The sequence below is a fragment of the Engystomops pustulosus genome, chromosome 4 (assembly GCF_040894005.1).
Source record: "Engystomops pustulosus chromosome 4, aEngPut4.maternal, whole genome shotgun sequence".
In the NCBI taxonomy this organism is placed as follows: Eukaryota; Metazoa; Chordata; class Amphibia; order Anura; family Leptodactylidae; genus Engystomops; species Engystomops pustulosus.
This window is the reverse complement of record NC_092414.1, coordinates 161,266,541-161,282,295: the sequence shown is the minus strand read 5'-3', so window position 1 is coordinate 161,282,295 and position 15,755 is coordinate 161,266,541.

Below are 15,755 nucleotides of genomic sequence, written 5' to 3'. Positions count from 1 at the left end.
GGTCTGGAGGGGCTTGTTTGCATCATTATATATGCCTTGTTTTTGCAAATGCCAGGGCATAAAAGAAGAGCAGATCCTGCCAGAGGGAGCTCACATCAGTATGTCAGTGTGCTTGGTTTACAATCCTTCATCCTGGTGTTAGATGCCCTTTAAGCCCTCCAGTTCTACAAATACGTGTCACAGTATAAGTCGGAGGCATAGTAAATGTAAGAGTTTATAAGCCTAATATCAGCAACTAAGACTCCTCCATGCATGGAGTGCTGAAAAAGTCTAAGACACTTACTAATAGGACACCAATAGGAGATGGAGCCTTTGTCATAAATGTGGCACATTATAAGTTTTCTAGTCTAACTTCTCAGCATCTAATATTCAGACCGATTTAGCTTGGTTTTTATTTTTCCCTCATTGTGGGTAAAGTGGTGAGGGCCGTGGTGGGAAAAAAATATTTATACCTACCACATTCTAGATCAAAATTAATCAAGTACTCAAGTTATCAAGTGTCTTAATCAAGTACTTTTGTTTTTTGTGCCTGTTTCCTGATGGAAGTTCTAGGTCTAAAAAAGAACCCCTGTGAAACTTGGGTAGCACGAATATTTATTAAGAATTGCACAGGTACTGATAAAGTTTATTGTAGACTCGTAGTGTCGCTTGCTTGGATCACTGAACTTTGCGACCCCACTCCAATGTAACCACTGACCAAAAAGATCTGTGTGATATCCAAGCAACAATAGACACTATAAAGTCATAATTGTCTTCTGCCTCTACTAGTGCTTATGGTGGCCATAAAGTGTTTATTGTATGGACCAATGGTCTGAATGGTCTACAGTCTTTGGGCACTCTTTGCACCATCAGCCATTATTTCACCTTTGTTAGGAGGTTCTCAGCATCTCCACCCAACATTGTACAGTCCAGTCTCTTAACAATTTGCCAATCTGTCTGGTAATCTTTCATTTACGCTTTGACTACTGATTTTTGTAAGTGTCATGATTTCTTCATGTCGATGCATCTGATTGCTCCACTTAGCAACCTCCCGATACATTTAATAGACGCTCATTCATTTAGAATTACACACAAGCCTCAGCTGCTTATTTGAGTCTCTCATGGTTCGCCCCCACGCTTTGATGATTGAGCACGAACCCATGGCAGGTAAGATGATCTTTTTTTGTGCACATTGCCTCAAGGGACATTTAAAAAGTCAATCATTCAGTACAGAAAATATTTTTTCCCTTGGTTCTTACGTTACAACTACATAAGGAAAACTCAGAGAACTGAAAGTCATTTTTTATATGGGATGTATTGACTTTCTTATACATTTTGCTTACTTTGTAAGCTTATTTACGTGGATATAGTGAATTGATTCAAAACCCAATTCCTAGAATTAAATTTCACGGACAAAGGTAAACTTTTTACAAACTTGTATCAGGCATCCTCAATCTTGTCTGTTCAGGTGCAGAATTATGCAGGGCTGGTAACTAGAAATGGACATAAGTGGAAGGGGGAGTCGCTTTGAATGAAAGTGTAATCTTAAAATGTCATACAATTTATAATCTTTTTCTAAGCTTCAAAGGTTCGGGAGGTTTGAAATATTATTGAAAAATGTGCCCTCAGTCAGTAAGAATACAGTCATCTTTAATGTAACAGATATAATTGAGTCCTATCAGAGTTCAGCTAGGGACACGCACACAGCCAGGTATCTTGTATTGCTCACTTGTCTTGGATCCCGATTTCATTTCCACATTGATCTTGCTGAATCACCCTGTATTTTATTATTTGTACAGAACAAGTAGACCCTCCGAATGTTCACTGAGCGTCCATTCCAGAAACACTTTACATGCAGTTTTTATTATACATTGGTAATGTCCAAGGCAAACAGTGCTGACACCTGAATGTATCTATTATAATGTTCATAGAGAAATTTTCTGAAATGTCTTCTGGCACCTGGAACCTGTATCCCAGTGCAAATCCCTAAGTTATATATATATATATATATATATATCCTAAAAATAAACTGCAATAAGATGAATAAATGGGAAAGAAAGTGGTCAATCTAAAGGAAGCCACAGGAAAGAAATGCTGTACAGGCGGTCCCCTACTTAAGGACACCCGACTTACAGACAACCCATAGTTACAGACGGACCCCTCTGCCCACTGTGACCTCTGGTGAAGCTCTCTGGATGCTTTACTATAGTCCCAGGCTGCAATAATCAGCTGTAAGGTGTCTGTAATGAAGCTTTATTGATAATTCTTGGTCAAATTACACCAAAAATTTTGAAACTCCAATTGTCACTGGGGCAAAAGAAAAAAAATTGTCTAGAACTTCCATTATAAAATATACAGTTTCGACTTACATACAAATTCAACTTAAGAACAATCCTCCAGACCCTATCTTGTACGTAACCCGGGGACTGCCTGTACTGGAATAAAGCACTGGGGGCTATTGACATATACACAGACTTCAGACTGAATATCCCTGGAAGCCTTGAGGTAAAGATCTTACTCTTATTACTACACAATACCAGCCTTCTGCAATAAACCTTTAATATTATTAAGTTCTATACTATGTACTATGAATTGCAGCATAAAATGACTGTATACTCGGGAAAGCAGCAGGATGGCACGTATCCACATTTAAGATATTAATATTGTTTCCTGATCTCTTGAGTATGAGACAAAGAACTGCCAAGCTACAGAAAAGAGCAGTGTGTGTGCTGTTATATATACATTGGGATATAATGAAACATCTTCCAGTCTCCTGGGGGATGATTCCTGACACCAACACTAGTACAGTATACGGCAACATCAACAACTCATTTAAGTTGGAGAACATCTTTAGAAATTCACTGCTAACAGGGGCGTAACTTTAGGGGCTGCAGAGGTTGCGATCGCACCCGGGCCCAAGAGGTTTAGGGGGCCCTTATGGTGTCACTTTCCCTTATGAGAAGACTATTACTATAAACCATACATTATAATCAGGGGCCTGGCACAGACTTTGCACTGAGGCCCATCAGATTCTAGTTACGCCACTGACTGCTAACGTAGAAATGTACTACAATGTGCAGATGGCATCTTAACCCCTTAATGATTTGGCCTTTTTTTGTTTTTGTGTTTAATTTTTCACTCCCACCATTCAAAAATCCACAACTTCTTTTTATATTTCTATGTTAAGTGCAGTATGAGAGCTGGGTTTTTGTGCTTCCTAGTTGTGGTATTTAACCTTTTCACTCCATGGCACTCACACTTGGTATACAAATAATGTGATAGTGATCTACCATACATAGAGCTGAACCACTTCATCTAAAGTGCCATTATGTTAGCATCTACCACACACAAAGCAGAGGCGGCGAATCTAAGTTGCCATTATTTAGGCACCCACCTAAGGCTACATTCACACGACCATTGGGGGATGTATATACGTCCCCCATAGGCCGGCAATGGGCGCACAGAGCGGTACAATGCTGCACGGGGAAAAGATAGGACATGTCCTATCTTTCCCGCTACGACGGCGCTGTGTGCCATGTATCTCTATGAGAGGGGCAGTGGTGAGGAGGGCTGGCCCCCTCCTCTCCCGTGCACCAACGTGCTACAGCACGGCGGGCACCCATTAGTGTGAATGTAACCTTACAGAGAGCTGAGCTGCTGTATCTAGGCTGCATTGCTAGAAAACATGTACCATATTATGGTCTACTGTTTCCATCATACATATAGTTATTTTGAAGGGGGACACATCATTGGGCCTGTGTCTCTAATTTTGTGAAATACTGGCAGTAGTCCTGGCTGCTAGTGATGCATCAATTGGTCATGTGAGCTGCTGAAAGGTAATAATGGAGCTGAGAAAAATTAGCATGGGGCCCCAAGTTAAACTTTTGTCTTTTGCCAAACAAATTTGCTCCAAAACCCATTACCTTCTCTGTACGAACTGGTAAAAGTTTACTAAAAGTCTCTTACTTAAAGGGAACCTGTCACCAGGAGAGCCATTTTTAGCACTCCCCCAGTCCCCACAAAGCATAGTACATACACTGCCAAAGTGTTTTTGTATAAAAAATTGGTTTTACAGAAAAAAGATATGTTATATTCTACCTTTCATTAGCATCTGCTGTGTGACTAGGCAGTTGCCAAATGGGAGGGGCTGGAAAGGAGCTGGAAAAGTTCCCCCCCACCCTTGGGAAACCACTCTTCCTTGTGACCTTTTCAAATATATGAAAACACCCATCACTTGGCTTAGCGACGCCCCCTGCTCCTCTACAGCCAATCCCGGGTGAGGGGAGTTATTCATATATTTGAAAAGGTCACATGTTTCCCAAGGGTGGGGGGGGGACTGCTCCTTTCCAGCCACTCCCATTAGGCAACTTCCTAGTCACACAGCAGATGCTAATAAAAGGTACAATATAACATATCTTTTTTCTGTAAAACCAATTTTTAATACAAAAACACTTTGGCAGTGTATGTACTATGGTCTGTGGGGACTGGGGGAGTGCTAAAAATGTGTCTCCTGGTGACAGGTTCCCTTTAAAGGGGTTTTTGTCACAGAAGAAAATTCTCAAATTTCAATTCCCTAGTGATGTTTACACAATAAAGATAATTTTTACCCTTTACTTTACAATGTTCATTTTATTTCTGTTTTCGCTCCTATCACTCAGGGATGGTCAGTGTAAAATCCCAGGGTGTGGGTGGAACTCTCTATGCAGACACTTCATTATCCATCTAGTTCTGTGGGGTGACAATGTGGTTAGATTATCAGGGTACAGGTATATATACACTTTCATCTGGCTTCTGACATTGTACTAACACACTGACACAAAGAAGGTAAGATGATCAGAGATCAGAGATGATGAGATTACACAGAGGCTAACAGAGTTTTACATATCTGCTACATATCTGTCCTCCCCGTTCCCATGGATAACTTATCTGCCTGGGGTTAGTAGTTTTCAGCTTCTCTCTCCTCACGATTTGTTTGTGAGCTCCATGCTAGGACTGCAAGGGGCGGGGCTACAGGCTCAGAGCTGAGAAAGACAGAAGTCTAAGCAGCACAGCCGTCAGACACAAATCCAAGATGGCGGTTTGACTCTAAAGTCATGTTACATGGTCGTGTCTAAGGCCAACTGAATTTGTCTACACCAGGACTGATAGAGAAAGGTTGGACTTATATCTGTGAAATGCTGTATTTTTGTTAATAACAGTGAATTAGATCTGGTCTGCTGTCATAGTTTCATAGCCAAAAATGTATGTTTGCATGCTCCACCACAACTCCCTGAGTGCCATGCTTATATTTCCCATTTCCTGCAGCCCCCCATGCCCCCTTTCCTTTAGCTGCCACACTCTCTCTTTTCAATGTCCCCTTTCCCAGCCGAACACTATTTGCATGCAGCAGTCTTCTCTTCCGCATTAGTGCATGGCAATAGAGCAGCACATTAACGTGGAAATGAAGTAAAGGAAGAGAAGACTGCTGCAGGGGAATCGGGATGGTGAGTATTGTCTTTTTTTTTTAACAGAGATTGGCCACAGCCCGGAACCAGGTGTTCCACAGCCCGGTGGTTGGAGAACAGTGAATTAGAGAATGTGTTATTTTGTGGGAATACCCTTTTAAACATTGATGTTGCACAACCAGGCACATTTCATTACATAAAAAGAATACTGCCTCAGCTTTCATTGTTTCGGTTGCTAAACACCTCAGTATAATGGTAAATTGTATAGTTGCTTGATTTTAGTACCGGATTAATGCACAAAGCCACCATGTCCCACAGTCCTATGACCTAAGGTCCTGCTGTACTTGGAGCAGTTTTTAGAGCTCCACAGAAATAAATCAAAAAAGAAGTAAAGCAAATGGCAGATGATATGTAGTAATAAACAGCTGAGGTAGCTTTCATGTAATGTTTTTCTACCACTAGTCATAGATAAGTATAACGCATGATCTCATCCTATTGTCAGAGCAATGTCTTTAGGGAGTCTGACCTTGTTCAATAAGATGACATCATCTACTGCCAGAGACTGTAAATTACATTGTTGACATCTTAAGTTACTAAGGAAAATGCATAAAGAGATGAAATTAGCTGTAGATCCGCTAAAAGCATCCAGCAGAATCCATTCCGTTAACCCCTTATTAATGTTGCCTTTATGAAGTAACGCATGATAGTAATAAATTATTTATTCTTCTGTAAGAAAGGCAGAGATTGCACTACCCTAAGTATAATGCTTCAGCAAATACACACAAACACACATATTATATATATATATATGTACGGTATATATATATATATATTAAAAGTACTTAGTCTGCAGCCACCTTATTCTATTCTATTAAACCAGTGACAGAAGACACATGAATCACTTACACTACATGACATTGTATTCTGCTGACGGTGGCAACTATGGCTCTTAGATTTCCATTACATATGGCACACCTGCCTAGCAGCATTACATTCATTTGTGGGTAACATCACAATCCTGAGCTTCTGAAATATATTAGTTAAAAATTACACTTTGTATAAGAAAAGCACAATTTTGTCTCTGTGCTGTATCTACTACTACAGTTTATCTCAAGTTGAAAGAATACAATTGAGCTGAAATCCCATTGTAAAGTGCTACGGTGCTATACAAATAAAGATTATTATTATGCACAGCCTATGGACAAGCGTGGTTATGTCTAAGTTTAATAAAGTAGTTCATTTTCCTAAGGATCTGTTGCCCCAAAAAATAGGAAGCTTAGAAATATCAGAAGCTCTTCTGCTAGAAATAAGCAGCAGCAGAAAGATCTCAGTTCATTCAGATATTTGTACATTGTATTAAGATCACCCCTTAGCTGTCTTTTTTCTAAAATGAATAAGCACGAGTTGTTTCCTTGGCTCAAATGCATAACCTTACATTTATCTACATTAAACTTCATAATCCATTTCTCTTCCAAGGCCTCCAGCCTTTTTACAAATCCCTCTGTAATATTATACTATCTGTTTCTGTATTATTTACCTTACAGAGCACTGTGCATGCATGTACATTCAGTTATATGGGCACATTTACTTACCTGTCCGAGTTGTGATCCCCGAGGTGCATTTCCCGACGATAATACACGGTGCCGCGATCCACGTAGATCCTGTGCCCGATATCCTGCATGTGTCTCTTCCCGCTCAGGTCCTCTGGAGTTCACCTTCTTCCCGGTGCATGTAAGTGCTTGGCTTGCGACACAATAATAATAATAATAATTCTTTATTTATATAGCGCACACAGATTACGCAGCGCTGCACAAAGCATGTCAAATTGGTCCCTGTCCCCATGGGGCTCACAATCTAAACAACCTAACAGTATGTTTTGAAGTGTGGGAGGAAACCGGAGTACCCGGAGGAAACCCACGCAAACACGGAGAGAACATACAAACTCTTTGCAGATGTTGACCTGGGTGGGATTCGAACCCAGGACCCCAGTGCTGCAAGGCAGATGTGCTACTCACTCAGCCACCGTGCCGCCCTGACACAAATTTGAATGTTAAATCCTGCACTTAGTCCAAATCCGTCAGATCGTCCAACGGCCTTGCCCCCTGATTTGTATCGCATGAAAGCCGGTGCGATAGCGTCACAATCCGATTGCGTGCGACACAATCCCCAGCACGATCCCCGAAAAGTCGGGAAACCCGATGAAAATGCGCCCGCGGGACCCTTAGTAAATAAGTACCATAGTGTTTAGTATGTACAGTTCTTGTGCCCACAGATCTCTGCTTGACATCCATTAGGCAAGCATATGGAAGTATATTGTACCTTTGAATCAAGTGCCAAAACTTCAAGAATTTGCCCAGTGCAAGCCAATAATCACTCGGGATTGGAGATAAAATAATTTCTTCTTTATTAGATCACAAATTCTCCCATAAAAACAGCACCTGAATCAAGTGTTAGAAAATCCTTAGTCTATCATGTTTCAGTAGGGTATTTGTAGAAACTAGTATAACACAGTTTACATTTTCAATAGGAGTCAATGACAGGAGTGTGCTAATGTACAGACACACACTTGTATGCGCCTGGGGCCTTTATCAGGTTGCGCTATTTCAGTTATGCTCACAGAATGTAAAGCTCAAAAGTAACATGAAACTAGCTGTACATTGCTAACATTTGCCAGAAATTAAGTTGAAAAGCAGGAAATTAACCAATGAGATTTCACTGGTAACATCATACAACATGTGCATAGCCTCATGACCTATCTGATGGCGGGGTCAGTGTACATGTAGAAGAATTGTGTCATGTCGGCCCTTACAGCTGTAAAATCTCTACTGCAGGCGGTGAAGAAAGTGGATTTCAATCATATCATTGATCGTAGCTCCAATATTCACTCTTAAGAGTCCTATCCATTCTTAAGATATGAGTAATGTAATACAGTGATAATAATCAAATGTGGAATATGCACTATTCCACATTTCCCCTAATTCTGAGCACCTTTAAAATTAATTGCTCAATGGGAAATTATCTTAAAGGGAACTGTCACCACATTTGCACATATACAGCCAGTGACAGGTTCCTATAGAGCTCTAATAACTGATTGACCCCCTTATTTTATCTAAAAATTGTTTTGCTTACATCCACCGAAATTACCCTTTATCTTATATTACCTGGTATCAGAGGGGGGGGGAGGGGGGTCCTGCTCGGCCGGCCCCTCCCATCTACTTCTGCCCATGTCTTATGTCATGTGACCAGAGTGACATCATCTTAGGTCCTTTAGTCTCTTAATAATAGCAAACTGTACCCCTCGCATGTCTCTGACCACATGAAGTCACAGCAGCCTCCATCGACTTCTACTCCTCTCCATCCTCCATGGGTGTACAGTTTGCTATTCTTAGAAGGCTGAGAGACCTGCAATGATGTCACTGGTCACATGTCATGAATGAAACACGAGACATTGCGTAAAAAGATTGACACAATATTTCCCATCTGTACATAGAGCTTTATATGATTGTAGTTGAATATTAGCAGACGGTCCCCAAGTACAAGGAGACAGAGCAGAGATTTGTAGAGACACAGAGCTGTCAGTCACAATAATGGTTCACTGGTATCTCTGACTCTTCTCCTCTCTGAGGCTGCCAGAGATGAGTCAGAAAAGCTAATTTGCATATCAGAAAAACTTCTGTAATTAAGATACAGTGGCCCACTGGCAGCTAATTTTAGGTGATATGGGGAGGACTTGTAACTCATTGTTAGTTGGGGGGTGGCAAAATCTGGTGACAGGTCCACTTTAAATTAATAATAAAGTTGCTATTCGGGCGTGAACTAACTGCTGCTTTAAAGGAAATCTACCATTTGGTTTTAAGCATTTTGAACCAAATATACCTTGAGAATGCTGTAGTGACACTGATGCAGAAACATATCTTGTTTAATCCCTGATTCAAGTGGTTTTGCTAAAAAATTTTTTTATAAAATTCAGGATCTTGGGAAATCTGGGTGCTCCTAGCTGCCGTACATAAACACATTACACAGAGCTTCCTGAACAGTCCAGACAGGACTAATCAACTTGAGCTGAGTAACTCATACACAGCAGCTGGGGATAGTGCAGCGATTGACTACTTCTGCCTGTCAGGGACATCACAGTGATTATATCATTCGCTGGAGGAGTGCATAATTAGGGTAAAAGGAGAAGCGTCGGGGAAGCCACAGCAGCAGCAGAGCCTCCTTATCATAATTTTATAATTGTTTTTTCAACAAAACCACTCAGCTCAAGGATTAAACAAGATTTGTTTCTGCATCAGTGTAGCTACAGCATTCTCAAGGTATGTTTGGTTCATAATGCATAAAAGAAAATGGTAGATTTCCTTTAAAACTAGTACCAGATGTCCATGTGTTATGAGCGGTGCTGCAAGTCAGTTCTAAGTATTTCACTATAACCGAGATGCGTGGACTGTACAAGACTGTGCAAATGTTTATGAAGTTTTGTAAAAATACTAGAACAGTCACAAGTAGTGTTATTTTCACAACTAACAAAATGCAAAGTGAATGAACAAAGAACATTTTTAATCTAATATTTGTTCATTCACCGTTCACTATTAAAATAAAACTGCTTCTAACACATTTCTTAGGCATTTAGCTCTGCTGCATTTATTCACACCTGCCTAATTTTTTTGCACAGTCCCGAATGCTCATACTAACTTTTATTTTCCTATTCCAGAGAGCTCCCGGCAGTGTATACAGAGCTTTCCACAACTTCATCCATTACTAGTGTTATCTGCTCCTATTATGTGCTTGCCTTTCTTTACACGTGATAACATGACACCTATTGACCTTCCATTACCATAGAGACCACCTCTAGTGCTGTATTATTTCTTATATTTAATGTACTATATAGTCCCATTTGCCTAATCCTGTGTTTGTTGTGACCCCTTCGGTCTTACTAGATTGCTGACACATGAATCTTATCCCTCAGTACTGGCTGGTCGTTAAATAAGAAGAACAAATTTAAGAGTCAACCACTTTTAATGTGAAAGATGAGATAAATAAGGTGAGTGCACTCATGTAGCCCTCTACCTGTGAATCATTAGACAGTACTAGAACAAGGAGCTTATCACCTGTATCAGTCACTCAGCAATGTCTGGGAACTTATCTGTGGTATGCAAACTGTATTGACAGAGATTTCAAAGTTTCACCTTTAACTCCTTTGCTGCCAGGATTGGACAGATCTAAGCCACTTCTGGTGGGCCAAATTGTGATATCATAATACAGATTAGTCACATCAGGCTGTCTGGATTTAACTCATTCATTATTATGTACTAATTGCACATTGTAATATATGAGGATGAAAATCCCCTTATAATGCCATACAGTAGTATGGCAGTATATGGTAGGATGGATCAGACAACCAAGGGTTAAAGTACCCTAGGGGGTCTGAAAAATAGTAGAAGTAAAAATTTAAAAAAGTAAAAAAAATATAAAAAATTCAAACAACCCCCCCTTCCCTAGTTATATAAATATAAACAGTAAAAATCATAAATACATTAGGTATTGCCGCGTCTGAAAATGCCCGATCTATCAGAATATAATAACGTTTTTTCACTGTTTTTAACCCTGTTACAGAAAAAAGCGGCTCAATTTGAAAATGGCACTTTTCTGCCATTTTAAAAAATATAAAAAATTCAATAAAAAGTGATCAGAAGGTCGTACAGTCTTTAAAATGGTAGCATTGAAAACATCATCAAAAGTCGCAAAAAAAAATGACACCCCCACAGCTACATACCTACACCAGTATGAAAAAGTTATTGGCGCCAGAAGATGGCAAAATTTTTGTAAATGTTTGAAAACATAATAAAACCTATACAAATTTGGTATCCCTGTGATTGCACCGACCCAAAGAATAAAGTAGACATGTCATTTGGGGGGCACAGTGAAAGCCGTAGAATTCAAGCCCACAAGAAAACTGTGAATATGCGTTTTTTTCACCAATTTCACTGCATTTGGATTTTTTTTCCCGCATCTGATTGCTTGTTCATGATAATACCCTGCAATACTTATTTCACTGGGGTGCCGGCTATCAGTCACAGCCGGCACCCCGTGTTCCCCGATGCCGGTTCGGCTCAGATCTTGAGCTGAACCGGCATCGGCTCAGAGTCCGTATATAATTCCACATCTGTTAATTCATAGTTTTGATGCCTTCAGTATCTACAATTTTTAGTCATGAAAATTCTTTGAAAACTCTTTGAATGAGGTGCATGTACAAATTAGCAGAGTGCTGTAGTTCAGAGATTCTAGTATATATAAAAGTGTGGGTGCTGTATATACTATAATTTATTTGGGTAACTATATAAAGGATGTTTTACGTGGGGAATATTGTGTTCATTCATGTTGAGACTGTGGCTGTTTTAGGGGCACCGTGTGGAGTTGAGCTGAAGACATTTGACTTTGAATTTAGCATAAAGTTGTATAGCATAAAGAGAAAAGTCCTCTTCTTGATTGAGCAGATCATCACCTGTAAGGTACTAGGTACTAGATGTCTGTGTCATTGATGAACACTAGTGTGTGAGGCAGCAGCATTGGCTGGCGAAGGAGCGGCCGGCATTTTCAATTTTCACCTGAGGCAGCAAAAGGGTTAGAATGGGCCCTGCCTGTGAAATTGTCATCAGTACAATGATAGCAATGTGCTATCATACTTTACACACTACAAGCACAGATTTTAACAAATTTTGCCATTTCTGAGTTCTCTGAAGAAAATCTTGGAATCAATTTCCTAGCAGGAATAATCCAATAAACATATGTTCTGATTCCTTTGAAATATGAATCTATTAGGAGAAAACAAAATCCTTTCTTTTTTCAATTCACTGTTGAAATAAATAAGGAAGGCTTTTTTCTCTGGTAAATAGAATATGTATATATAGCAGAATGCAGAAGGATGAGAGAAGGAGAGAAGGTTCTGGGAGCTAGAAGTGTAGAAAGGTGTTGCTGCTCTGCAGCCCTAATGTGCTCTTCCAACCCCACAAAGCACTTCCAAAGGGAAGTTTAAGCACAGGAGCAGCAACTGGACATTAAAGCCAAAAGTCTGGGTGACATGTGCGGTCACATCCCTACTGCCTAGTTTGGGTAGGTAAATCATGGTGACGGATGCCCTTTAAGCACAATGTATGCACAATGATATAGACATCAGTGTATATCTACACAAGCATAGAGATTCATCAGTGCAACTCTGTATCCTCCGTGAGCCATGAATTTAGACATTCTTACACGGTCTCAGCCCTAAGTTTTTAACTGATCAATATCAATAGTAAATTTATTATTTTTAAGTATTCCAGTCAAGCAGTAATTGTCGCTTGTATCCACTAACCTCATGCACATAATGTTGTTTTTGGCCATGTGCTATTCAGTGTTTCAGTGAATAGCACACGTCCCCATATATTCCCATGAGCTGAGACACACAGTTATGGTTTCCATGGCCCCGTGTTATAGAGATGACCCTATTTCTGCCCTGTTTGTGACTCCTTATCTCCTTTGAATGTGTGGACCTCACATGCCAACGACACCTGGACGGCAAACAAGGGGCCATGCATCTGTTCTTTGTGTCCTTTGATACACATAATTTTCTATGCATGAAGCCTTAATAAGTAAAAAACATACCATAGATTTTTCTTATCCTCAGACAGGCTACAATAGTGTGAATAGATTTATATTACATATTCTATTATATTATATACCAGAGGGTACAGGATCTAACTACATTGCCTCCTCCATAGAGGTAGCTGACTGTGTTATCCACAAATATTCTAACATTCTTATACTGATCAGAAAGATAACTATGTAAGAAGGGTAAATATGAGATAATGGAAAAGCAATCACATCCCGACCCTCTATGTTTAGTAATACATATACAAATGTGCATCTTCATGCCAAGCGAGTGCTCCAGCCATGGCAGTAACAGAGAATACTTGAAAAAATTATATCTACTGAATAAAACTCACAAGAGAGGAAACTGTAGCGAAATGTTCTGGGGCTGTTCTTCTTATAAAATGAATAAATATCTAAAATGTAAATTTTATTGCTTCATAAAAATGAGACGAAACAATGTAATATGCTGAGGAGCATAAGAAGACACCAGACACAGATTTACATTTTATGTGCTCTTCTTTCTTCCAGGTCTTAAAATAATACATTTTTATGAATTCCCTTTGTATTAAGAATAGCCATACTTTTTCCCTTGACCGCATGAAACAATGGAGAGACCACCGCAGATCATTGGAATACAGTGACAGTACTGCTTTACAGGTGCCATGACCCTGTAGGACAGATCAATCTATTTACGACAGACATCTGTCTTAATTTGCCCCAAAAAGATAATGATATACAGAAATAGGTAAATGCTATAAGGAAACGAGTAGAACCAGCAAGGTGTAATGGAGCAGGGCAGCTATATAAAGAAGTTCCTGTACGCCTCCCCCAGTAGCTGACTGAGTTGGCCATCCATCACTCTAGTAACCCTTGCTGGACAGGGCTGGGCTACAGAGAGCTGCGTGTGGCTCAATCAATCACAATAACAGCAGCAACCTAAGTCACAGTTCACACATAAAACACAAAGGAAAATTAACGCCACCTAAGCCGCACTCTGCAAAAAGAGAAAAACTTTGGCACAGATGTTACATATTTCAACCAAATTAATACAATATGAAATTATTTATGTAAACTCCAAAGATTAGCTTTACTGGTTGAAATATTCATGTATTCATTCTAAACTGTTTTGATCATTCTACCCTGATATATATCCCATATATGAATATTAACATTACATTTTGCTCTCTGTATGATTTTCATGTTAACAAAGGACTTGCAATAGGGTCACTAATATGTTGAGTTGGCCTACCCTTTGTATACATAGGATCATATTGACTTTTGGTGTTGGAGAAATTATGCACTCCAGTATGGAAACAAAACTCAAGTGGGCTCTGTAACTGTGTAACTGGGTTCTCCAATGAGGCAACTTGCTTGGGGGTGTCAGAACAGTTTTACAGGAAACCTACCATTTTATTTGATGCATTTTATAAGCAAACATACCTTGAGAATGCTGTAGCTACTCTGTCACAGGATCATATCTCGGTTAATCCCTGTGCTGAGTTGTTTTGCTGAAAAAACAATGATACAATTATGATAATGAAGCTGTCTCACTTCTATAGCTGGTTCAGCACTTCTCCTAGCACATTCTAGCACATTAGTTATTCACTGCATCACCAGATGATGTAATCCCTGGGCAGTACCTGAAGGCAGAATAATCAATTACTGCACCATCCCCCAGCTGCTGTGTATGAGTGATCCAACTCAGGTTGATTAGTCATGCTTGACTAACCTCCATGTCTAATGCCAAGCTCCATGTGTAATTCGTTTATATAGGCAGCCAGCTTTCCCAAGGTCCTGAATGTTATAATAGATTTTTCAGCAAAACCACTCAACTCAGGGATTAACCAAGATATGATCCTGCATCAGTGTAGCTACAGCATTCTCAAGGTATGATTAGTTCATAATGCATGAAATCAAATGGTAGGTTTCCTCTTTAAGAGTACCTGTCACCAGATTTTTGCCCCCCTGACTAACAACGTAGTTGATACAGGATTACAAGTCCTCCCCATATCACCTAAAATAAGCTGCAAGTGGGGCACTGTACCTAAATTACAGCCATTTTTCTGATATGCTAATTAGATTTTCTGACTCCTATCTGGCAGCCTGAGAGAGAAGAAGAGTCAGAGATACCAGTGAACTACGCCCCATTATTGTGACTGACAGCTCTGTGTCTCTTCAAATCCTTAGGGACTGTCTGCTAAGATTCCACTACAGACAGAAAAGCTCTTTATACAGATGGGTCAAATATTGTGTAAATTTTTTTACACCGTGCCTTGTGTTACATTCATGACATGTGACCAGTGACATCATTGCATGTCCTTCAGCCTTCTAAGAATAGCAAACTGTACACCATGTATGTGATTACATGAGATCACAGCAGCCTCCATGGAGGTTGGAGAGGACTAGAAGTCGATGGAGGCTGCTGAGACTTCACGTAGTCAAGCTTGAGAATGGCTACATTGAGTTAGGTGAAACGTTGCACTTCCACTTGTGAATAAATATTCCACGCCACGGAGTTCTGCTCATCTGTGTGATTATTTGGCTGTACATACAATGTACTGGGTGGGGGTGGGGTACCTAGCTGTATATACTATGTACTGGTTGGGGAAGGGGGTACATATAACTGTATAAACTTTGGACAGGGGAGTCCTGGTTGTATATACTGTCTACTGGGAGGCATTTCCTGGCTGTATATAACATCTACTG